Source organism: Loxodonta africana, chromosome 20, assembly GCF_030014295.1.
Source record: "Loxodonta africana isolate mLoxAfr1 chromosome 20, mLoxAfr1.hap2, whole genome shotgun sequence".
NCBI lineage: Eukaryota > Metazoa > Chordata > Mammalia > Proboscidea > Elephantidae > Loxodonta > Loxodonta africana.
In genome coordinates, this window is record NC_087361.1 from 43860479 (window position 1) to 43884321 (window position 23843).

The window sequence follows — 23843 nt, forward strand, 5'->3', positions numbered from 1 at the left end:
TTCGTCTAGGACAGCAGTTTTCAAAGTAGGTCTCTGGGCTAGCAGCTTCAGCATCACCTGGGAACCTTTCAGAAATCCAGTGTCAGGTCTTACTCTGGAGTTACGAAATCAGAAGTTTTGTGTGGATTCCAGAAATGTGTGCTTAAAAAAGCCTTCCAAGTGATCCTAGTGAATGCTAAAATTTGAGTATGGGGGTCTAGAATGGGCCTGGGCATCAAACAAACAAAAAAACCTGTTGCTGTTGAGTCAATTCCAACTCATAGCAACCCCACAAGACAGAGTAGAACTGTCCCACAGGGTTTCCAAGGAGTGGCTGGTAGATTCGAACTATTGACCGTTTGGTTAGCAGCCATGCTCTTAACCACTGGGCAGTGGTTTAAATTCCTTGTGAGTCTAATGGACACTGGGATTGAGAACCTCAAGTCTTAATGGTAACCCCTTTAAAAGACGAGGTAGTATAATGTAATCATTTTAGAGAGGCATAAGAGCCTGATGGTGCAGTGGTTAAAGTGCTCAACTGCTAACTGAAAGGTCGATCATTCCAACCACCAGTCGCTCTGTGGGAGAAAGATGTGGCAATCTGTTCCTGTAAAGATTACATCCTTGGAAACCCTTTGGGACAGTTCTGCTCTGTCCTGTAGAGTTGCTATGCATGAAGGTTGATCAACGTCAACAAGTTTGTTTGTTTTAGCTCAGTAGCCAAGGGTGGTGCAAATGTTCAACAGTTTGAGGTTTGAGCCTACCCAGAGGTACCTTGGAAGAAAGGCCTGGCAAATTATGTCTAAAAAATCAGTCATTGAAAACCCTGTGAGCACAGTTCTGTTTTGACATACATGGGGTTCCCATGAGGCAGAACTGACTTGACAGCAACTGGTAGTACTGGTAAGTTGCCAAGAGCTGGGCTTTGGAGCCAGATTGTCTGGGTTAGAATTCTTGCTCGGCCACTTACTAGCTTTGTACCTTTTGGTAATTTACTTTCTCACTCTGTGTCTCAGTTTACCAGTATGTAAAGCTGGTGATAATGATTATATAGATCTCGCAGTGTGGTTGTGATGATTAAATGGGCTAAGCAATCCAAAGCACATAGAATAATGCCAGGCACAAAATAATTGCTGAATTCATCTTAGTCACTGTGTTTGAATTTTATAACACCCAAATAAATGATGCTTTTGCATCTAAGCAATTCCTTTTTTTTAATTGTGTCAGGTTTGGAGACATAGTCTGTAGTATAGTTCCCCAGCTTCTTCATCATAATATATTGAATATGATTTAACTTTGCCTCTTTGATCATCATTGTGAACACCAGTTGTTTGCGACACTTACGGAGGCCAATGAAGTTTGCAACTTTTTAGCCTGGGGTCCAAGAAAACAAAGGATCCCATGGATTGAGCTCTGTTTAAATATAATTGTTACTTCTTGAAATTATATTTATTTTGTTGTGTGGATTAAATTATACTTCTTTGAGTCATCAGATTGTAAAGTGATTCCATGGCATAAAAACCTAAAAATTAAGGTAATAAGAAAGGCTTATGATTCCCATATAAGAAGCAAATGTCTTTTAAATTGATTGGCTCTTTAGAGCTATGATTCTGACTTTTTTCGTTGTTGTTTGCATGTCTCCCTCTTGCTACAAACCAGCTCTAGGTCTGCTTATTATTTATGCTCAGCCACTTGTCAGTTTTGTAACTTTGGGTAAGTTACTTATTTTCTCAGTCCTTCAGTGTACTTTTCCTAGGCATATTTTGCCCATGAAATATGACAAACCAGCTTCTATAGTCTAGGAAAATAATATACAGTGTCTTCATTACCTGGTGCTGCTATAAAAGACATGTCACTAGTAGATGGTTTTGGCAAATGGATTCATTTTCTCACAGTTTAGGAGGCTAGAAGTCTGAAATCAGGGTGCCAGCTATGGAGGAAAGTTTTCTGTCTGTGGTGGCTCTGGGGGAAGGTCCTTGTCATCAGTCTTCCCCTGGTCTAGTTGCTTCTCAGCACAGGGACCCTGAGTCTGAAGGACATGCTCTGCTCCCAGCACTTTTTTCTTGGTTACATGAGGTCCCTCTTCCCTCTGTTCACTTCTCCCTTTTAAATCCCAAAAGACATTGACTCAAGATATAGCCTAATCCTGTAGATTGTGTCCTGCCTCATTAATATAACTGCCTATAATCCTGCCTCATCTATTCGGTTTTATAACACATAGGAAAATCACATCAGATTACAAAATGGTGGAAAATCACAAGATACTGGGAATAATAGCCTAGCCAAGTTGACACACATTTTGGGGGGCACAATTCAACCCGTAACGTACAGTTTCTGAGAGTTCATATGAGTAAACTATACAAACTTCTCACACGTGGGTTTAGTGGGATTTATTTTTGCCTACTCAGTGTTCTTTTGAGGTATCATTTCATATACACAATAATGATCTCCGGGTAAATGGGTTTCAAATTGGTCTTAAAATCTTCGAGTAGTCTGATTTCTTTGGGGGAGGGGATACTCATTTTACACTATACATTCCTGATTCCCCAGTGTCTGCCACATTTCCTAACACATGGTAGATGCCCGATCAATATTTGATGCATGAAGGAATACAAAACTGTTGCAGAAGCAGTTTTTCTGCCAAAGTCCTAGAATAGACTTGAGTTCAGGGATGATACAAGTGATTATTGTGTATTTGGAAACACCTAAGACTTAAGAGTTTTCCAGATTACTTTTGAATATGTGTAGGTATTGATTTATTTTCTATCACACTTGTGTTCAGATTTGGTCGATTTATGACTGCAGAGGCTTATTTAGCAATTAAGTTTACTAGACATTGATTTTATATGTCATTTCCATATGAGTTCTTCCTTTGGGCTATGTCAACTTGAAATCAGTTAACGCATACCCATTAGTCGTATGCTTGTGTTTCTTATGATTAGACAAAAGGTTTTGATATTGTGGCAGAATATTTCACGTCTTATTTAATTTTGAAAGTCATTCATTCATTAAGCAAGTGTCTGTTGGATATAAACAAGTACCTCTTGATATACTTGCTTACTTTTATCTCTGGCTACTGCATATGCTGAATCTCTGGGTTTGAAATCTTTGTGTTTACTGAGTCAGAACTCGCATGTTAAAGCCATTCTACTGTGGTCTTCATCGATTCTTGCAGTTGGAACTTGTTTATCTGACTTCTGTATCTAGAACAATCACTAGGCATGACAGCCATCCATGGAGAGTTATGCCAATGTAATGGAAACATCATGGGAATACTTACTGTGTCTAAAATATTTATTGCTGAAATTGTTTCTAATGGCCGTATTTTTCCCTTCGATATTTCCAATAGTTTTGTTATACTTGATGCTAAACACTTAACGCTATGTTCTTGTGCTGCATAGTTTATGTAAATCAATCAGGACGAAAGCTTGTACTGTTTATTATTTTTTTTCAAAAATAATGTTTTTAAACTTGGCCCGGGAAGAAGGATAAGTTGGAAATCAGATCTGGGTTCAAGCCAATATTCTGACAAAGAATCATCTAGCCTTAGCACTCAGGTTACCACCACCCCTTAGGTTCTTTCACGAATATTTGCATAAACTGGAATGAAAACTGTCCAGTTTATTTTGAATACCCTTTTTCAAACGGGTAATACTTCTGCTGTCTAATATATATTAAAATATTTTATAAAAATTGGGCAGTTGCCAGTTTATTCATACTATTGAATACAGCCATCTGGCAAAGATTTTTCTTAATTGCTTTTTAGGGTTATATGCACAGCAAGGAACTGCTGTAGCTCTCTTGACCACAATTTCTACATTATTTTGAAACTTACCCTTTAATAACAGTTACTTTCACATTCTTTTTTTTTTTTTAACCACCTTTGTTTAAGTTCTTACCTTCTTCTTGGTGCATATTTCATTCTCTGTAATAATAAATATTTAAGATATTTGGTGAAAGTTTCTACAAAATTTGTGCATACACACACAAATAACAGTAAAGTTTATTTACTTCCTGTTCGCCTGATCCTATTGAGTTTGAACATTTAGAATAATATAACATATACCACCACCAGTTAATTCTTGTGCTACATGCATACACACAAAAAAAGGCTTAAGAATTTTGTTTCTTAATAACTGATGTCATTTGAAGACTCCATGCTACAAGTGTTATTACGGGCATCTGCAACATAAAATTACGTGGTTAATAGCCATCTCGTTTGTTTTTTTTACCCATTTGGAATCCAGGATAGCTGGTTTATCAGTACATAAATCGGAGATATTGCAACTAATTTTGTAATGCTTAGCCAATAAAAGTATGAAATATTTGATTCATTCAGTGGCAAACCAGTGAAATGATATAGAGGGCTTCTTGGTTTGGTATTTATAATATTTACAATAAATTCAGACCATTACAGATATTAAATAGATCATCCTATTAAAAATTATGAGGGAATAATTTTCATGTGTATGGGGAGATAGCCAGTATTCCTTTCTTTAGAATTTAAAGTTATTTATCAATATCTAGACATGTATGCATACCAAAATCATATTTTTTGGGCATCTCTCAGAATTTGCACATTGCTTTTAGAAAATTGAATATATATATATATACTGTGATTATTATTGAATATTAAAATAAAATATGGAAAACAGAATGACACATCTTACAGATCATATGGCCACATTTGTTTGGATGCTTATAGCACATAGCACAAGTAAATCAGAATATTGTAATGTTAAAATACAAGCTGTCCTTTTGAGGAATGTATCAGTAAATTTGAGTAAACAGTGAGAAGGAATATATATAAGAGTGAATTTTGGGAGTTAAGATGATGGAGAGTGTTGTTTATTCCCAATGTTGCCTATTCGACTATAACCCAGTGCCAGGGAGTCGATTCCGACTCATAGCGACCCCACAGGACAGAGTAGAACTGCCCCACAGAGTTTCCAAGGAGTGCCTGGCAGATTTGAACTGCCGACCCTTTGGTTAGCATCCTTGCCAAATTTTCTATGACCAACCGTTAGGACAAGGGTTGAGAGAGAGAACTGCATTGCTCGAAGGAAGTTACAGGTATTCTGTTGAATTTGCCTTGCCAAGCAGGGAGTCAATACAGGGATTCTAGCACAAAGGAGCACACCTTTAGTCCAGCCATTTGAACTACAGTGTAACATGAATTTTGGGGACAGGGAACTGAATACACACCTGATTATTAGGAGCAGGCCATAAAGGTCTATCATCTGCAAATGAGCACTTGGACTATGGCTTCTATGGGTTTATCCAGGTACACCTTCCATTTTCACACTCCAGAATTAAGGATGGGGTTGATTGGTCAGCAGATGGGAAATTGAGAGAATGTGAGGGCAGACAGCTAAGCCAATCAGTGTAAGAAGCAACCATTAAAACAGGTAAAATATCAGATTACTCAAGTTCATAGATATTGTTTGACCACTAAATTGTTATAGTTGAAAAAATGCAATTATTTAACTCTTTTCTTTTTTATATGCCTTATCAAGAAGAAGAATTAAATGAAAAGCAATCATGCATCATGTTATTTGTGCTATTTAATATTGGTTCCTTAAGAAAGGTATGCATGTCAATTTTTCCAGGTTAAATACTTCAAGCAAAACTATAAATTATAAAATGACTCTGCTTAATACATTATTAATTTTTTGTGACTATGAACTTGAGCCCACAAAATTAATCGAAATGCTGTGTTAGATTATAAGTCCCTTTGAAGTTAATTACAATTAGTTGCTAAATGGAATTTTCCAAGGTATATTGAAAATAGACCAAGCTATAAATATTTCCAAGTATATAAGTTGGAGTAGAAAAACGTTTAAAGTGTGAAATGTACTACTGGACAATAGTATGTGACCTTGAATCAATTGAAAATGAATAAAATAGAACATATTAAAGGAACATTTTAATTATCACTTCAAACCATTTAAATGTCTTCAGACTAATAAAATGCAATCTGTACTAGGCAGCAGGGGAGGATGGAATGGATGTCCCTGTTGTAATATTAATACCAATTAGAAGACTTTGTAATATTAAGAGCCCGGGTGGGCAGACATACACTAAATATCGTAATTTGATTCCTAGTCCATTTTTAAAATGTTAGGATGACCTTGGGTAAAATACTTAACATAATTTTATTTTAGTTCTTTATGATGAAGTGTATATGATTATAAGTTTCAGTTCTCTATTTAATGGGTGTACTTAATGATAGATCAGATTCTGATTATAAAATAATTTGAACAATTTAAAAAATGGTAATACCTACGTCAAGATTATTATAGAACAGTCCCTAAGAAAAAAAAGTCCTTGAATATTCTCTCTGGGTGCTTTAGTGTATGAGCAATGATACACACACACACACACACACACACACACAAAATAAGTGGATATTCAGTTGTTAAAATTCTTGGCTTAGTTTTCTCGTTGCGTCAGAAAGGTTTTATATTCAACATAAAATTATCTGGTTACGTTGACAACATGTTCTCTTTTCTTGTGTTTTATGTTTAGTAAAGCAAACCTGATGGAGATTGGAATCTAAGATTTTTACCCTTAATTAGAGGGGCTTGAGCAGTATCTTTTTGTTTAACTCTACTTGGCCCAACCTAGGCTGGCAAATGGAGGCCTTATCTACATTGTGGTTTAATATTAAAGTAATTCTAAGCCTGGGAAATATACAAATGTTGGAGTTGTCTGTAATTACCTTATTGACACCTTGACATTTCTACTCTCAGGATCCTATTAAGAGATGACTTTGGGAGCATAAAATGAGGACACAGGTAATGAGCCCTAGGCCAGGTGAGGGAATTGATTCCCATTTCCGAGGGGGTTTAGCTTGGGTTATAAAAGCATGATAATACATCTGGTGATGGGAGAAGCTGATCCTGGCCATGTAAAAAAAAAAAAAAAGTAAGGAAGGGTAAAAGAAAAAGATCAGGGAGCCTGATAGCTAGTCATGGAAGCGATCCTGCGTCATTGCAGAGGTTGTTTGTTTTGCAATTCCATTTTGTTAAAGCCTGCAGTCATAAAAACTCTGGCTCTGCTCTGCATTGAGAAGTTAAAAGAAAGAAAAGAAATCTCATCCTAAGATGACACAGACAAGGGCTGAGTAATATCCTTTCACCAGAAGATAGAGGACACGGAGCAAGGATTGTGGCAGACTTTAGTAGAGGACTGCTGTGCTCAAAACAGTGTGCTTACCACTTTTTTTTTTTTTAACCCTCCAAACAACAGCAACACGTTACTATGGCAAGAAAGTGGAAATAGAAGATCCTGAGGAACCTCTCCGGATCACACAGCCTTCTGAGGGATTTCTCAGCAGTATCTGGGAAGTACTTGAATTAAGGAGCCCTGGTGGTGTATTGGTTAACCCCTGGTTACTAACCCAAAGGGTTGGAGGTTCAAACCCACCATGGCCTCCTCGGGATAAAAAACTTACTGATCATTGTTGTTGTGTGCAATCAAGTTGATTCCCACTTACAGCTGCTCAGTATGACAGAGTAGAACTTCTGTAAAGATTACAGCCCAGGGAACCCTCTGGAACAGTTCTGTTTGTCACATTGGGCAGCTACGAGTGGAAATTGACCGGACAGCACACAACATAATTTTCGTTTGTAAAGTCAAGACAGATTACCCATGTTAGTAATCTGTCTTAGATGTGGGCATAGAAAATAGTTGCTCTTTCTGCCATTAAATAGTGGAAATGCTGTCATAGATCGTATTTATGCATGTAATTTATTGTCCCCTCTTATCTTCACCCAAATATATTTTACCTTAATGTAATTGATACATAAAATAGGCAAATTTGGTGGGAAGTATATCAGTTGCTGATCATTACTATTTTTGTATTTATTGAATTTAAATTAGTCAATATTTTAGAATAGGAAAAGCTTTAGGTCACCTCAATTCTACAAGCCAGGGAATTAATTTCTTTAACACTTTTCAAAACAGTGAAGTGTTTAAGAACACCAGGCCACTCCATAGCTGATTTACTCCAAGAATCCATCATGAAGTACAACTGCTTAAAAACTCAAGGAGGAGAAAAGACTCAAAGAAGAGATTCTTTTTCTTCCAGTTATTTCAAGAGCATCATGGATGATGAGCTCAACCCATGATGGCAAGTTTACTTACACTAATTCAACAGGCAGGGTCTCTGCTGACTAGTAACAGAAAGAAGCATTCTGTCTTCAAAAAAAGCAACCAGAGACAGATTATGGGACAGGTCAGCTGAACAGTTGCCCAGGGATGCAACCTATAAAGGGTGTCAAAACGTCATTGAAAGACAATGGGGTGGAAAACATCTTACTTACCAGAACTGCCCTCCAGGAGAATGTGTTTTGTAGTTGAAAGGGATTCCTTGATATGTCGTTAGTTTTGTTGAGAAGACAAGGGGGACACTTGGGGTAGTGGGGGTGCAGGTGGAAAGGAACCACCACAGGCATGATCTAGTAAAAATGTGGATATCAAGAAAACTTCTGTAGAGGAGAAATGCAGGGCTTTTTTAATTACCCCACCCCACCCCCTTGAGCATGTGGGTATATACACACATACAGTCAGTGGGCTAATAATATCAGGAATTGCCTTGATTGCAGTTCTTTCCCTTCCTTCTTTCATAAAGTACTGAATACTCCTTCATAATCTTAAACTCTATACTCAGCAAATCTTATATATTAAATGATTTTTTTTTTTTAATTATGCCTCTATTTTGGTTCAGCTTCAAGTACGACACCATCCTGTCTCCATATACAGACTTAGCAGCTGATAAGAAATATCGTCAAAATGCATGGAAAGTCTTGTCTTTCTTTCTTTTTTTTAATAGTGCTTTAGGTGAAAGTTCACGGGGCGAATTAGTTTCTCATTAAACAGTTAATACACAGATTTGTTTGTGACATTGGTTGCCAACTCCACGATGTGTCAATACTTTTCCCTTCTCCACACTGAGTTCTGTGTTTCCATTTGTCCCATTTTCCTGTCCCTTCCTGCCTTCTTTGCTTTTGCATTGGTATGCCAATTTAGTCTCCTATGCATGATTGAACTATGAAGCACATTCTCACGTTTGTTATTGCTTGCCCTATAGACCGGCCTAATCTTTGGATGAAGGGTGAACCTCAGGAGTGACTTCAATGCTGAGTTAAAAGAGTCCAGGGACCATACTCTTAAAGTTTCTCCAGTCTCTGTCAGATCAGCAAGTCTGGTCTTTTTTCTTTTCTTTTTTTTTTTTTGTGAATATGAATTTTGTTTTACAATTTTTTTCCCGCTTTGTCTGGGACCCTGTATTGTGATCCCTGTCAGAGCAGTCAGTGGTGGTCGCTTGACACCATCTAGTTGTTCCGGGCTCAGTCTGGTGAAGGTTGTGTGGTGTATTAGTCTGGTTTTTTGGGCTAGTCTTTCCCTTGTACCTTTGATTTGCTTGGAAAGTCTTGCTTAACGATGGCAACTATGATTTCTTGCAAAATATTTCTATGAGTAGAAACAATATACTGTCTATCATACCAACCAAACCAAACCCAGTGCCATTGAGTCACTTCCAACTCATAGCTACCCTATAGGACCGAGTAGAGCTGCCCCATAGAGTTTCCAAGGAGTGCCTGGCGGATTCGAACTGCCAACCTTTTGGTTAGCAGCCGTAGCACTTAACCACTATGCAACCAGGGTTTCCACTATCTATCATATCACCAGTCATTGTGATGAATCATTTAGGAACAAACTTCATTTAATTCTCATGACCACCACAGGTAGCCCATATACATTAAGAACCAGTATATGAATCCAACCCAAATCTATGTGACATCAGAGTCCCTGACATTCTAAATGTATTTTGGGATATAGCCTTGGGATATTTAGATTTTTTTTTTTTAAACCATAGTTCAACTCTTGACCACCTTGTTGTTGTTACATGAATTGCTATGAGCTGTCTCTGACTCATGGTGACCCTACATACAACAGAACAAAGCACTGCCTGGGACCATGTCATTCTCCTGGTCATCATCATGTTGAATCTATTGTTACCTTTTAATCTATGGGGGCTTATTTTCCAGCTCTATAATGGAAAATGAAGTTGTCAGATTATAAATATGTCTTTAAGATAAATCCATAGAAATTTGAAAATCTAAAATTGAGTGAAGTACTAAAAATAAAAAAAAAAATTAAATAGGATACATTTTGTGCAAAATATTAAGACACAGAATAATACCTTGGTGTGTATTTACAGTATATATGTAACCTAAAGGCAAAACTCTTGATGGAAAACATGCACACTATCTTGGGGATAGTTTTTACTGCTGGAAGAAAAGAAAGAAGAGAATCACCTGTATGTGGTGTTTGTGTAATACTTCCTTTTTTTTTTTAAGAGAACAATCTGAAGTAAATGAGGCACGACATTTTATCTTAATACTGGGTCATAACTGTGTGTTATATATCCTTTAATTTTATTTATGTTTCATGATTATTTTTAAACAGAATTTTATTTATCATAAATTAAATTACGTTTGAAAACATTAAATATGCTTTAAATCAATTTTTTGTGAAAGCCAAATTGCATGTTCTTGTGCAGTGACTTTGGTTATTCATAAGGTTGTTTGATTCTCCTGTTACTTTCCTTGCCCCTGGCTGCTCATAAAACATAATTTTCTTAGAGGGGTTAGTGTAGAATTAGAGGGGGCTTTAAATTAAAAAAAAAAAAAAAAAATTATTAAGTGAATTAAAAGACAGTAAAACATACTTTACTTCATTATCAAATGTTTGTCATTTTCTATCTCAAGAAACTATTGTCTTAGTTATCTAGCACTGCTATAACAGAAATACCTCAAATGGATGGCTTTAACAAATTTATTCTCTCACTGTTTAGGAGGCTAGAAGTCCAAATTCAGGGCGCCAGCTCTCGGGGAGGGCCTTCTCTCTCTGTCAGCTCTTGGGGAAGGTCCTTGTCTCCTTTCAGCATCTGTGGGCACAGCATCCTTTGGAGATCTCCATGTGTCTTGGCATCAGTCTTCCCCTGGGTCTAGGAGGTTCTCAGTTCAGGGACCCTGGTCCAAAGAATGTGCTCCACTCTCGCTCTTCTTTTTTGGTCCCGCTCTTTCTGTTCGCTTTCCTCTCTTTTTATCTCTTGTAAGATAAAAGGTGATTCAGGCCACATTCCTGGAAAACTCCCCTTACATGGGATCAGGGCTGTGACCTGAGTAAGGGCAATGCAGTCCACCCTAATCTTACTCCATTAACACAACAAACATAATGTTATCCTCTGTAACATGACCTAACCCTGCCTCATTAACGACAGGCAGAGGTTAGGGTTTACAACACATTACAAAATGGAGGATAATTGCATAAGATCACAAATTGGAGGATAATTGCATCAGATCACAAAATGGAGGACAATCACACAATACTGGAAATTATGGCCTAGCCAAGTTGACACATATTTTGGGGGGACACAATATAGTCCATGACAACTATGTTTGATTTGCTTAGTCTGTTTCTGTAGATCCCAACACTATAAAGTTATAGATGCATTTCTGTATAATTTATTCAAGTCAAATATTTTACTTGAAATACCTACCATGAGTAGCAAATAATAAAATATAAAAACATTTGCAAGAAGCTGTCATTTATGCTAACAATTTATTTGCTGAAATCTGAAGTATTACAGTTGTTGTTGTTGTTAGGTGCCATTGAGTAGGTTCCGACCCATAGCAGCCCTATGCACAACGGAACAAAACACTATCCGGTCCTGCAGCATCCTTACGATCATTGTTATGCTTGAGCTCATTGTTGCAGCCACTGTGTCAATCCACCTTTCTGAGGGTCTTCCTCTTTTCTGCTGACCCTGTACTCTGCCAAGTATGATGTCCTTCTCCAGGGACTGATCCCTCCTGACAACATGTCCAAAGTATGTAAGATGCAGTCTTGCCATCCTTGCTTCTAAGGAGCATTCTGGCTGTACCTCTTCTAAGATAGATTTGTTCATTCTTTTGGCAGTCCATGGTATATTTATATTCTTCACCAACACCACAATTCAAAGACATCAACTCTTCTTCAGTCTTCCTTATTCATCAGCTTTCACATGCATATGATGCAATTTAAAATACCATGGCTTGGGTCAGGCACACCTTAGTCTTCAGGTTGACATCTTTGCTCTTCAACACTTTGAAGAGGTCCTTTGCAGCAGATTTACCCAATGCAATGCGTCTTTTCATTTCTTGACTGCTGCTTCCATGGCTGTTGATTGTGGATCCAAGTAGAATGAAATCCTTGACAACTTCAATCTTTTCTCCATTTATCATGATGTTGCTCATTGGTCCAGTTGTGAGGATTTTTGTTTTCTTTATGTTGAGATGAAATCCATACTGAAGGCTGTGGTCTTTGATCTTCACTAATAAGTATTATTACATTAGTAATATATAATTTGCAATAGTTTTATGGGCATTTCTAAGTATTTTGCATGCACAAATTCATTTATTTTTCCTCATAAAACCTTACAACACATTTCCTAGAGATTAAAAATCAGAAGATCTAGAGAGTCAAGTCACTTGTCCAAGGTCATATAGCTAGGAAGTGGCAGATCTGGCAGGTGCACTCTGATGCTGTATCTTTAGAGAAAGGTTCTTGTCTCATTCACTCCTCATCTTTTCTTCGTACTCTGTGAGAATCTATTCCCTAATTAGTTCAACAAATATTTAGTGAATGTGTTCTTGTATCAGGGATTGTTCTTGGAATGGGAGATATGGAAGTGATAAGAATTTTTCATGCCCCAAAATTTAAATAAGGTCTCTCAGATGTGTTTAGAAGCCCAGGTTTTTAAGCTTATCTGAATAACGACTTAGTTGAGTTTGGAGGATTGTAAGCAATCCTGAATAAAAAAACATAAAATGATACAGCTCACAACATTGAGCACATATTTTATGCTTGTGAAGAACTTACTATATTTAATTTTTTTTTTTACAATTTTCTTTTTTTTTCTGAAATTGTGTATGGTGAAAGATGGTTTTACATTTGTATGTTTTTAATGTCCTCAATTAAAAACATACAAATGGACAACCTTATGTATGTCCCCCAAAATATTGTATTTTGTTTCCATTATGTGATTTGGAGCTACAGCTGCTAACCAAACAGTCAGCAGTTTAAATCCACCAGCAACTCCTTGGAAACCCTAGGGGGCAGTTCTCTTCTGTCCTATAGGATCGCTATGAGTTGGAATCTACTCGACGGCAACAGGTTATGTGATTTTACTGGACCATGAACTCGACTCTGACACCCAAAGCTATAAAAGCACTCCTGTCCTATCACAATGTCCTTTAATTCTAGAAGTACGGTATTATTCTGTGATATTTCTCATTTTCCCTTTCTCTATTCTTTTTTCCCATTCACACTACACCATGATGAAAAATATTGTCTGACTTACTCATCTTTGTAAATTGTTTTGCTGCTGGCAGCTCGTTAGCGATAATCTACTTTTAAGAGTGTCAAAATTAAATTGTTTTGCCTACCAAATGTTCCCAGGTCTGGTTAGAATTAGGAAACTGGAAAATCTCAACTTTCATGAAAGTTTTGGTATTTTTAATTTAAATACATAAGTACTGCATGAAATTTACTTAGGTACTGGTTTAGTGAAACGCTTCTGATAATACCTGTGATGTTCAGAACCATGGGCAAGACCTGCTTTGTCAAACTTGTACCCATAGTTGTAAGTGATAAAGTGGAACATCTCAACAAGAGAAAGGAAATAAATATTGAGTAATAATTTGTGCAAGTATAAAATATTTTTGAAGACATTACTTCAGTATATGCTGGAGGCTAAAATTTTGATATCCATACCAAATTGTCACGCAGTTATGAGTGATGGTGAGATCAAATTGGAAATTAGTCATTGCTACAAAACCTCGAAGTAGCATATTGATTTCTACTAAGAACATTTTTTTAAAGTGCCATGCCAAAAGTACCTGGTTGCCTAACTTTTGCAGCTATACAGCTGATTTAGAAGATGAGGGGGCAATAAATTTAAGAGAACTTTTCATAAAACAGAGCTATGCATGGAACCTCCAAAGTATTGCCTAATAAATTGAACTACTGTAGAATTTATATGACAGTCCTCTCTTTATAATTTAATGGGCAAAGTTCTGACAAAAAAAAAAAAACTTACGGGAATATAGGTATCATTATCATGCACTTCCTGGGAAAACAGTATGAAATATTCAATTTTGGAGCAAGTAACGGAAATGAAATTGAATATGAATACCAGAGGATTTGGCCAATTTTAACTATGAGATTATACTATAGCATGAATGCATGTTATTATGAAGTGTTGTTCATGATGTTATTAAGAACTCTATCTCATTTATGAGGGCTTTTTTTATGTGTAGTTTATAATGGTTTAATCAACTTGAGAACTTATTAAGGGAGCAAAATTTAGGAGAAACTTGTTTAACATGTTGTTTTGTCTCTAAAAATTTGAGAAGTTTATGCACTTAAGTAAATCGCGTATAGAATCATTTTGTGTGACTTGAGGGATGATTATGGTCAGTTATTATTTATGGATATTATATAATTCATACTATGTCCTACCAAAAAGATCTTACATTAATATGTGACTTTTCCAACTACTTGGGAGATAGTTAGGCTAAGATTTCCAAACAACTACTGCCTATCTCTTTAAGAGCCAATCGTAATTTTGGCGTATGTAATTTCCATTTTGCATAAATGTCTTAAATGCATTTATAGGTTTTATGCCTCCATAAACCGTACGCATTGAGCATAAATATACTGTTTGTGAAGATTCCTTTTTTCATTTTAATGAAATTGTATTTTCTTTGTATTTGATTCTGTTTCCCTAAGTGGTTTCAGATTTTTACCTTCTAAGCCAGGACTACCCCTCTTCACATCCACCTCATCCTTATTATTTGCATAGTTTAAAGGTAATTTTAATCCTCCTCTCCTTTGCAGTATAGTGTAGGCTCTGTAACAGTACTTGATTCATAGCTTCATAGGGATCTTTCCGATAGTTGAGAGTACTTGATTCCTGGTCCTCAGGTAATATTGGCATTATGTAAATGTAAACCAGTCATGCATATCTGAATTTTTTATTTGACTCAAGTCATGTGTAGTAAATATTTAAAAAATTTCTAAAAAATAAAATTCATGTAGACACACATTCATTTCTCAATTACCACTGGAAAAGAATCTGAAATGAACAATTTAAGAACACTAAGCATATTAACTTATATTGTTGTCATTAGGTGCCGTTGAGTCAGTTGTGACTCATAGTGACCCTATATGACAGAGAAAAGCTGCCCCATAGGTCTTCCTAGGCTGTAATCTTTAAGGGAGCAGATGGCCAGGTCTTTCTCCCATGGAGCCACTGGGGGGGTTTGAACCACCGACTTTTCCATTAGCAGCCAAGTGCTTATCCATGGAACCACCAGGGCTTCTTATATTCTATTAACAGTCCTGATTATAAAATTTCTGAACTAAGTACTTTTGTACCCCTTGTCAGAAAACCCCATTGACTCAGTTCTGACTCATAGGAGTCTATAGGACAGAGAAGAACTGCCCCATAGAGTTTCTAAGGAGTGCCTGGTGGATTTGAACAGCTGGCATTTTGGTTAGCAGCCATAGCTCAGCTCTTAACCGCTAAGCCACCAGGGTTTCCAATTCCTTGTTAGAGGAATTGGTAAATAATTGCCCTGTGCTTGTGGATTATAGCTTGTTTTGCCACTTGATGGCAGTCATATGTTGGTATCAGAAGGGCAGTTTGTTTCTCTTTTGGTGAATGAGATTTAGAAGATTTATAAATATTGTCAATAATTTTAGGCAAATTAAATTTGTTATGGGGAAAATAATATCCATTAACAAAACTAATTTTGATATATATATAAACATGTAGTACTTTTTTTAATGAAACAAACATTAAAAATAAAGATTTTAAAAACGTTCTAGTTTTTAAAATTATTACCCAGTATAATCTCAAAATTGTTTCAATTTTTGCATGATACACTCTCCAGCAGAGTTGTTAATCCTAAAGTGAACTCATTCTTATGCTATATTTAACCAAGACTTATTAGAATGCATAAGTCTTTCGACATCTTTGATGATAAAATGGTTTCACCTATGTTGGTTCTCAGAGACTTCAAAGCCACAATATTCTTGATATTCCTGGAATATTAGCTAAAAATTCTTGTGTTTCTACTTTTTCTCTTGATACTAAGAGTTAAGTACTCATCCCAAAATATTAACCAATCGATGGCAGTGGGTTTATCTGGAACTGCCGTCTTCTAGTGTGAATAACTCTGAGATGTATTGTTGGTTTTCTCTTCGACTTCCTTCTAGGCTATGTTTTGATTTCTCCTTCTAGACAGAAAAGATGGAAAAGCTTTGCAAGTTTTTTTTTTTTTTTTTTCCTCTGTTCTCTCGCATCATCTATGTAATCCCATGATATATTCCTCACAGTCTGAATGAAAGCTGACTTTAGTTACCATGGAAACACTCCACAGGCAATGCCATTAACAGAGGTGTTCCTACCATTCTTCTATTACCCATAAAGGTCCAATGTTACATTCCTCCTCAATTTAACCTCATTCAAACCCGAGTTCCCTTACTGACTTCCTTTCCTACAAAGTGGTTCAACTTTTTCTATTTTAATAGTCAAAATGCATTTTTAACTCCTTGTAATCAATACCAAGCATTTGAATCTAGCAAATTATTTTCTTTCTGTGATTCAGTGCCACAGGACAACATATACCAAAATAGGACAAGGCCCTGAAGGTATCATAGTCAGTGCAGGAGCAAGACAGGCCTCCTATTCTCATGAAACTTACATTCTAACAGGGAAGAAAGTCAGCAAGAAAATAGGAAAATATGGGCAGTTATAGGAAAAATACAGGAAGAAATTACATGATCACACAATTCTTGTTAGATGCTGTTGAATCGTTCTGACTCATAGCGACCCTGTGTAAAACTGAGCGAAACATTGCCCAATCTTGTGCCAATAGAAAGCATCTAACTCAGTTTGGAAGGGGGATCAGGGAAAAACTCACTGTAAGAAATGAAGTCTAATATATATGGGTATATGTATTTGAAATAAATTTAAATTAAAATTTGAATAAACTATTTTTCCTAGACAGTGTTTGAGGCATTGATTCATTCTCAAAGAAGACATTTCTGTGTGAAAATAATCTGTGAAATAAGATGCTGATTTTCAATTTTATAATAACTTTATTCAGTGCTGATGGTTCTCATTTACACATTATCCATGGTGTAAACCGGATGTGTACTTTTTCCCCCCAGCATTAATGATCTCTTACCTAAGCATTACCTAAGAGGTAACCAATGTCTGGATTTACCAGATCCATACATTCATTATCTTACAGGAAGTGCCCGACCAACAGGTCATTGGTGGTGATACTGTGCTGAGAATAGAAACACATGATGAAAAAATTACTCAGTAGATTCTTTTCCAGATCACGGAGATGTTCAGTAAAAAGTAAATTTCAGCTAGTGGTACTTTTCATTCCATCTTTTGTTCTATATTGTCTATTTCAAGTAATCTTTGAATACTTATCTGGCAAGTCAAATAAGGACATTGATATCAATTATAAGTTAATCTGAGGTAATGATGTGGCAGATATGAAAGCGAAAAAAGATTTAACACGGAGTATATTGTTAACATATTTTGGTAACAAAAATATAAAAATAGTTTGATCTTTTTCCTTTTTTACCAATTAAATTTTTCGTAAGAACCCAATAAAATGTATTTCCATGTTTTATATTTTAATTTTTGCCAAGTAGGAGGTAGTTTGGATTAACACATTTCAAGAACTTTGCAAGGAAGTTCAATATATAGTTTTATTTATTTCTTCTCTGATTGAATATTATCAAAATTATGTATTTTATTTTATATGTGAATTAGCTATTATTGTTAAGAAACACAAATATATTAGGTCTGGTTCACTTTATTATTTCTATTAACTTTGTTAATTTAAATGCATTAATCATGATACTCCAGAAATGTCTAAGTTTATAAACTAAAAATGCTGTGAATACAGGTTGTCAGTTGACTCCGAAATCAATTAGAACAATTTGTGTTGAATGTAAAAGAAAACACAAATAAAACTGGTTTACATAAGGAAAGGAATGAATGGACCCATCTAGCAAAAAAGTATAGACATATGACTAGCTACTGGTGAAGCTTGATCCAGCAGCTCACCTCAGCAGAAAGTTCGCCCCTCCATCTGTCCACTGTTGTTTGCCTAATTCATCCCTACTGTACTTTTTGATTTTAGCTCTAAGGTCAATAAGACCTGTCCACAAGTGAACTAGATCAACTCCTCTTGTTATATGTCCTCATAGCAACCTCTAATGCTTTGTCACCGTATTTATTTGTCATTGTTACTGTAATTATTAGTAGTAGTACTACTACTATTGTTATTATTACTGTTATTATCAGTAGTTGTAGGGGTATAGTTATTATTTAGGTTTGTAATTAATGTAGTTATCTACCCCACTAGATGATAAACTCCAGATGGCAGGAACTATGTATTTTCTACCAGTCATTTCATCCCCATCACTGTTAAGTGTCTGACATGTATTAGGCATATACTCTGCACTTATTGAATTAATGAATGACTGAATGAAGTTAAGCACCCATCGCCATTCATAACACATAGAATAACCATCAACATAAATAGCACGAATATTACTTTCTTTTGAATTTTGTTCAGCCTCTTCTGTCACTGTGTCTCTCCCTGCTGCAATTCTACCCTCTGGAAACTTTTCTGACCATCAAAGCAAAAAAAAAAAAAAAAAAAACTCCCCTGTATTTAAAACCCCATGAAATATTATCTCTATTTTTTGATACTCATCATACTAATCAATATATTTTAGTCATTTGAGGATATACGTTATCATCTCTACTAAAGTACAAGATTTGGAAAATAAGTTATGTCATTTGTATTTTAATTCTCTACTGTGGTGAATTCATTGATATTACAGCTATCAATAAATACATTTGAGTTAATAAAGAAATGGAATGAAAGGTGTACTTCCTCTCATTTGCAAGCTTATTTTTATTTTATTTTGTGTTTGCTTTTGTTTATGGATATCTGTTTCCTTGCAAATGTGGAAGAGATTTGTATCTTGATTTGTGAAGTTAATTTTCTGTAAAATGAATGCTTTGCAACATGAAGATACACATTAGGTAGTTTCACAGGTTCTCTTTCTCATAATAGAATCTCAATAAAATCAGTAGATACATAAGGTCTAAAAAATGAAAGACAGAAAAATAGAGTTAAATTCGTAATTCTGTTTTATCACAATTTTTCTATTACATTTGTATGTTCCAGTGTTTCTCTTTTTTCTTTTCCTTTTGTTTTTAAGTGCCAAACTTGTTAGCTTCAGAATTCTGTTCATTATTTATGTCTCTATCCCTGGTTTCTCTGCCTTCCCAGTCATTAGTTATTAATTGATACATAATCCTATTTCTAGAGGCACATGGTTGGTATTTTCAGGAGAATGAACAGAAAGAATACAGCTGTAATGGGCATGACCACCTAATTCTATAATCCTTTCATTAGTCAGGCATCATACTTAGAAGAGCAATTAATCCTGCTGAGAGCCCTGAGGGTACAGCTCCTATTGTCACTGTGGTTTTCAAAATTTTTAAGATTTGATATCGTTACATCTTCTGAGACAAAGTTCTACCTAACTACTAGCTAAAATAAGCTGTGACAGTAGGTAAAATGAAATGTACAACTCTCTGTATATTTAAATATTTCATAGAAAATGATTAATTATAAATATTGGGCTTACTATTTACTCTGCAACATTTCAATGCAGAGGTAAAATTTTCAATCCCTGTATTAATTAAAGCCTTGATTTTCTGTCCTCTGGAAAATATTTAAATGATCTTTTGCTCACCTTACAGCCCAAGCTTAAGGTTATACACAATTTCACTCTCAAGTTGAGAATATATATTTTAAATACTTTTCTCCCTCTCATCAAAGCACGTATTCTCTAGGACAGTAATCAGTTGAAGACTTATTGTTCTTCCATTAATCTGATAATTGTCTTTCAATACATCTTAGTGAAAGGTAAATTCTGTTTGCCATAATGAAGACTGTTAATGCAAAGAAGTTGTTAAGCTTCAGTCTTCAAATCATGTAACATAAAAAAAAAGAAAAAAGCATTGCCGTCGAGTTGATTCTGAAACTGTAAACACTATAGCGACCCTGTATCACAGGGTAGAGCTGCCCCATAGTTTCCAAGGAGCACTTGGTAGATTTGAGCTGCTGACCTCTTGGTTAGCAGCCGCAGCACTTAACCATTGAGCCACCGGGTTTCCATCAGGTAACATAGTTACAAAGAAAGTGGAGTTTCTAAAACAATTTTTATATTCAGTGTTACTTGGAACTTTAGGATATTTCTAAATGCAAGTTACAGATTACAAAAATATAGGGTATAACCTTTGAAAACTCTCCCATTCCTTTAAAATAATTTATCTAATACATTTTAATCCTTAAAACTAAAAGTCACCTCACCCTGACAAGTTTATAAGATGCATATAATAAATTTTTTTTTTTTTTTACAATAGATGGGTACAATTTACCTTCATTTGCAACAGAAGTTTGCTGTACAACTGGTCATTAGAACAGAAAATAAGAAAACTATTTGGATTTAGTCATTTTGTTTCCTTTAAATGGCACATAAACTTTTATTTTATTTTTAATTTTCTCAGTCAGTGTTCATCTAACACTGTTCATGAAAAGTTTTGCAAACGGCAACACTTGGCCTTTTGATTATGAGGTAGAATATATTTTCTGAACAAAAAGATGGCAGGAAAAGTCCAAACATATTATATATTAAAAGAAGAAAGCATTTCTCATCATGAACATTTCCGTTTTGAGTTGCAAGTTATTTACAAAATAAGGTTGTGTTCCTAATTAAATAAAATGGGAGCGTTTCAATATTTTTTTCCTCATAACTTTGCATTTTCTAACTCTGGCCTATATCAGAGCACTCCTCAAGGGAAAAAAAAAAAAATAGAATCTTCAGCCATTTCAGAAACAAACTTTAGGGCGATACTCTTCCTTGTAAAGACTTGTAATGAGATGGGCATTTTCCCTCAGCACAATCAACTGGAAGTTCCCTGGTTGTTTACCTCAATTTCCTGGGGTTGCAAAGTGGCAGCTCCTCACATACATATTCTCATACTGATAAAGGCTACCATCGCAGGGCATAATCTCCTCAGAGCAATTCCCTGGGTGGGTCATTACAGCAGATAATGGAAGCATTTTTCATCTCTAGATACAATTGGGCTAAATGAAATTAGATTCCCAGTTTCCTTCATTTGTGAATAGTTCATAATGTCAGCATTTATTGAGCAATAAACGAGGGGTTGACGTTGTACAAAAGAGAGAGAGATACATAGAGTTCCCTCATCTCTTTTAGCTTTTATTCTAGAATGTTTGTTCTTTAAATTAAACATTTATGCCAACTGTAAACTGAGATGTTGGGTTAGCCCAGCGCTAAAGGGATGGGCGAGGAATTTTTCCCAGAGGCATTTGCGACACATTAAAAAACACAAAACGTTGTGTGGAAAAGGAGAGAGCTTATATCACTGCAGCCCTCTTTAGGCCGTGCTGGGCCAAGGAAACACCTGTAGAAGGAAATTTTAAGAGGGAAGACATGTGGTTGATGGAGGGAACAGTGGGCCCGACGAGTCTGTTACACATTATCTGTGTATAGGGTAAGAATCTTTGCAACCAGCAAAGATTTACTCCATTTAAAGACATTACTAAATATCACTGATGATTGTTTAATGTTTTAATGGTTCAGTGTTAGCATGCTATTAGATAAAAAGTAAAGCTTTCTGTTTTTAAGCATTGAATTTGAAAGAATCGCATTGCCCATCTAATTATTAAGTCCTTCATTATAACTTTTTTAAAATAATTTTTATTGTGCTTTAAGTGAAAGTTTACAAATCAAGTCAGTCTCTCACACAAAAACCCATATGCTACACACTCCTAATTACTCTCCCCCTAATGAGACAGCCCACACTCTCCCTCCACTCTCTCTTTTCTTGTCCATTTTGCCAGCTTCTAACCCTCTCCACCCTCTCATCTCCCCTCCAGGCAGGAGATGCCAACATAGTCTCAAGTGTCCACCTGATCCAAGAAGCTCACTCCTCACCAGTATCCCTCTCCAACCCATTGTCCAATCCAATCCATGTCTGAAGAGTTGGCTTCGGGAATGGTTCCTGTCCTGGGCCAACAGAAGGCCTGGGGGCCATTACCACTGGGGTCCTTCTAGTCTCAGTCAGACCATTAAGTCTGGTCTTATGAGAATTTGGGGTCTGCATCCCACTGCTCTCCTGATCCCTCAGGTTCTCTGTTGTGTTCCCTGTCAGGGCAGTCATCAGTTGTGGCCGGGGATCATCTAGTTCTTCTGGTCTCAGGCTGATGTAGTCTCTGGTTCATGTGGCCCTTTCTGTCTCTTGGACTCATAATCGCGTTGTGTCCTTGGTGTTCATCATTCTCCTTTGATCCAGGTGGGTTGAGACCAGTTGATGCATGCCCAGACGCCACTCTTCAAAGTGGGATGCAGAATGTTTTGTTAATAGATTTTATTATGCCAATTGACTTAGATGTCCCCTGAAACCATGGTCCCCAGACCCCTGCCCCTGCTATGCTGACCTTCGAAGCATTCAGTTTATTCAGGAAACTTCTTTGCTTTTGGTTTAGTCCAATTGTGCTGACCTCCCCTGTATTGTGTGCTGTCTTTCCCTTGACCTGAAGTAGTTCTTATCTACTATCTAATTACTAAATGCCCCTCTCCCACCCTCCGTCCCTCCCTCCCCCTTCTCGTAACCACAAAAGAATATTTTCTTCTCAGTTTAAACTATTTCTCAAGTTCTTACAATAGTGGTCTTACACAATATTTGTCCTTTTGCAGCTAATTTCACTCAGCATAATGCCTTCCAGATTCCTCCATGTTATGAAATGTTTCACAGATTCCTCGCTGTTCTTTATCTATTCGTAGCATTCCATTGTGTGAATATACCATAATTTTATTTATCCATTCATCCGTTGATGGACACCTTGGTTGCTTCCATCTTTTTGCTATTGTAAACAGTGCAGCAATGAACATGGGTGTGCATATATCTGTTCGTGTAAAGGCTCTTATTTCTCTAGGATATTTTCCAAGGAGTGGGGTTGCTGGATCATATGGTAGCTCTATTTCTAGCTTTTTAAGGAAGCGCCAAATTGATTTCCAAAGTGGTTGTACCATTTTACATTCCCACCAGCAGTGTATAAGTATTCCAATCTCTCCACAGCCTTTCCAACAGTTTTTATTTTGTGTTTTTTGGATTAATGCCAGCCTTGTTGGAGTGAGATGGAATCTCATTGTAGTTTTGATCTACATTTCTCTAACGGCTAATGATCGCGAACATTTCCTCATATATCTGTTAGCTACCTGAATGTCTTCTTTACTAAAGTGTCTATTCATATCTTTTGCCCATTTTTTAATTGGGTTATTTGTCTTTTTGCAGTTGAGTTTTTGCAGTATCATGTAGATTTTAGAGATCAGGCGCTGATCAGAAATGTCATAGCTAAAAACTTTTTCCCAGTCTGTGGGTAGTCTTTTTACTGTTTTGGTGAAGTCTTTGGATGACCATAGGTGTTTGGTTTTTAGGAGCTCCCAGTTATCTAGTTTTTCTTCTACATTCTTTATAATGTTTTGTAAATCGTTTATGCCATGTATTAGGGCTCTAACGTCCCTATTTTTTCTTCTATGATCTTTATCATTTTAGATTTTATATTTAGGTCTTTGATCCGTTTTGAGTTAGTTTTTGTGCATGGAGT

The 23843-nt window shown here is 36.1% G+C and overlaps 1 protein-coding gene across 2 annotated transcripts in view; it reads left to right on the forward strand.

Moving 5' to 3' along the window:
- Positions 1-23843, forward strand: part of NCAM2 (neural cell adhesion molecule 2) — a 554474-nt gene that overhangs the window by 224766 nt on the left and 305865 nt on the right. The window lies entirely within an intron of this gene.